General features: G+C 34.7%; 1 non-coding gene across 1 annotated transcript; it reads left to right on the top strand.

Annotated features, from left to right (window-relative positions):
• Nucleotides 1–1,328: 1,328 nt before the first annotated feature.
• On the top strand, nt 1,329–1,433 carry LOC123840014 (U6 spliceosomal RNA). Its single transcript, XR_006789844.1, has one exon. It is a non-coding gene; the product is annotated as a U6 spliceosomal RNA (small nuclear RNA).
• Nucleotides 1,434–3,455: the final 2,022 nt, after the last annotated feature.

Raw genomic sequence — 3,455 nt, 5'->3', positions numbered from 1 at the left:
TGTCTCTTATAAATGTTACAAAATAGTAATAAAATAGGTTATCAATTGCTAAGTAACAAGCTGCCCCCCAGACATGGTCATTTAAAACAGCAGTCACCATTTAGTAACTTTCATGATTCTGTGGGTTCACTAGGCTTAAGTGGATAATTTTTTTCTGCATGGCATTGGCTGGAGCTGTGGTCATCTGGAGGCTTGACTGGACTAGAACATCCACAAAGGCTCATTCACATTGCTCACATGTGGGGTTGGCTCTTGGTTGGGAGCTCAGCTGGAAGTGAGTCCTTCTTCTCATGGCTCCTCCATATGTGGGCTTCCACAGCATGAAAGCTGAGTTTTAAGAGGGAATATTCTACGTTTGTGAAAGTAGAAGCTGTCCAGTCTCAGAAATGAAACAATCCGACTTCTGCCACATTTTATTGGTCAATACAAGCCCAATAGGGTTTCAAGAGGAGGGATCCAAGAGGAGGGAAATCAATTTTATTTCTTGATGAGAGGAATAGCAAAGAATCCGCAGCTATCTTTAATATACTGCTGTAATTAATGGTTTTCCTTATTGCTAAATCCAATGAAAACAATACATTCCTTATTTTATGTGACATCTCAATTCTTAAAATATTCTATTCTTTCAACTTCCATGACAACACACTCTTCTGGTTTTCTTGATACTTCTAGAATTATTCTCACTTTCTTGTGATGAATCATCTTCATTTCCTCAAACTCAAAATATTACTCTTCCTTAAGATTCCATCCTTGGTCCTCTTCTATTATGACTTCATACATTCTTATCAGATATTCTAATAAACTCTCAAGACTTTCATTACTATCTACATATTAATCACTCTCAAATCTTTATTCACAGCTCATATTGCTCACTTAAGTTTCAAACCTAGATATCCCATCTTTACTGAACATCTCCTATTTTTATTTAAATATCCTACAAGCATCATAAATTTAAAAAGTCTAAAATTGAGCTCATTGTATTTTTTCCCAAAGCTTCTATTTCAATGTTATCTTTCTCTGTGAATAGTACCATAATTCTCTCATTGCATGATACAGAGAATTTGTCATTTTGACTCTTTCCTTTTGCTCAACTATACATCCAGTTGCCAAGGCTAGTTAATATTATCTTCTTAATATCTTTCAAATGTGTTGTCTACATCTCTTCTCCAGTAGTCTAATACTGAACTCTAGGTCAGACCACTATCATCTTCTACCTGATATATTTCAGCATTTCTATCTAGTCTTCTCACCTCCAGACTGGCCTCCTCTTTAATTCATTTTTCACACTGAAGCCAGAGTAGTTTTTAATGCCAATATTAGGTCATGTTGTGCTCAATTTGGCAGCATATATACTAAAATTGGAACAATACAAAAAAGATTAGCATGGCCCCTGTGCAAGAATAACTTATAAACGTAAAGCATTCTTTATATTTTCTGTGTTGATGGGCATGCAATCTATAAAGATGTAATATACATGATAATAACAGCACAAATCAGAGGAGAGGAGTCATAGAGGAACAAAGTGTTTTTTGGCATATTATTACAATTAAATTGATATTAATCTGAACTAGATTATGAACAAAGGTGTTAATTGAACCCTCATAGCGACCACTAAGAAAATGACTCAAAAAATTTGGTAAGAGAGGCGCCTGGGTGGCAGTTAAAGAGCTGACTCTTGGTTTTGGGTCAGGTCATGATCTCATGGGTGGTGAGATCGAGCCCTGAGTTGGGCTCCATGCTCAGTGGGAGGTCTGCTTGAAGATTCTCTCCCTCTGTCCCTTCCCCCTCTAAAAACATAAATAAATCTTCAAAAATATATACTGAGAGAAATAATAAGGATATTAAAATGGTTCACTAGAAAATAACCTTTTAAAACAAAAGTAGTAATAGAGAAAGTATCAAAAAAAAAAAAAGACATGTAGGAAACAAATAGAAAAATAGCAAATGTAAACATGACCTTATCAGTAATTTCATTATATGAAAAGGGATTGAATTGAAGGGCAGAAATCTGCAGGATAGATTAAAACAAAACAAAGCAAAACAAAAAACTCCAAACCTAACTATATGCTGTCTATAAGAGACACACTTTATATTCAAAGGTACAAAGAAGTCGAGAGTAAAAGTATGGGAAAAGGGCGCCTGGGTGGCTCAGTTGGTTAAGCGACTGCCTTCGGCTCAGGTCATGATCCTGGAGTCCCGGGATCGAGTCCCGCATCGGGCTCCCTGCTCAGCAGGGAGTCTGCTTCTCCCTCTGACCTTCCTCCTTCTCATGCTCTCTGTCTCTCATTCTCTCTCTCTCAAATAAATAAATAAAATCTTTAAAAAAAAAAAAAGTATGGGAAAAGATATAATAGGTAAACAATAACCAGAAGAGACATAGAATGACTACTCTAATACCAGACAAAGTAGATCTTAGGACAAAATTTATTACTAGAGACTAAGAAGGACATTTGATAATAATAGAGTTAATTCATCAAGAAGATATAACTATAAACATATATACATACCAAATTCATGAAGCAAAAAGTATCAAAATTAAAGGGAAAATGGTAAATTCAACAATAACAGTTGGAGATTTCAATATCTCACTTTCCATAATGATAGAACTAGACAAAAAGTCATCAAGCAGATAGAAAGCTTGAACACTATAATTCAACTAACAAGGACCTACAGAACCCTCCATTCAACAACTACAGAGTACACTTCTTCTCAAGTACGTGTGAAACATTTACCAGGATAGAACATACGTTAGGTCATAAAACAAGTGTCAATAAATTTCAAAAGACTGAAATCATGTGCAGTATGCTCTCCAACCACAGTGAATGAAATTAGGAATTAATAATGGAAGGAAATGAGACAAATTTACAAAGGGAAATTAAACATAATCATAAATAATCACAGGGTCAAAAAAGAAATCACAAAGAAAATTAGAAAATACTTGAGATGAATGAATATGAAAACACAATATGCCAAATCTTAGGGATACCATGAAAATAGTGCCTAGAAGGAACTTCATAGCTGTAATTGCCCATATTAAAAAAGAAGAAAAAAAATCTCAAATCAATAACCTAACATTCCACCTTAAGGAATGAGAAAAAGAGCAAACTAAATTCAAAGCAAGCAGAAGGAGGGAAATAAATGAAATAGAGAATAGAGAAACAATAGAGAAAAATCAACAAAATCAAAAGTCGCTTCACTGAAAAGATTAACAAAATTGATAAATCTTTAGCTATCCTAATCAAGCAAAAAACGAGAGAAGACTAAAATTAATAAAATCACCAACAAAAAGACATAACTACCAACCTTACAGGGGTAAAAAAAACGATTATAAGGTGTTGTGGACTGAATATGTCCCTTAAAATTCATATACTGAAGTCCTAACACCCAATGGGATGGTGTTTAAAAATGGAGCCTTGGGGAGGTAAATCAGGCTAGGTTAAATCATGAGGGTGTGG

Source organism: Mirounga angustirostris, unplaced genomic scaffold (genome assembly GCF_029215605.1).
Source record: "Mirounga angustirostris isolate CCGP_5_RB_7025 unplaced genomic scaffold, mMirAng1.0.hap1 SCAF_3, whole genome shotgun sequence".
Classification (NCBI taxonomy): domain Eukaryota; kingdom Metazoa; phylum Chordata; class Mammalia; order Carnivora; family Phocidae; genus Mirounga; species Mirounga angustirostris.
Note: the sequence above shows the minus strand (reverse complement) of the source record. Positions and strands in the feature narration are given on the sequence as shown.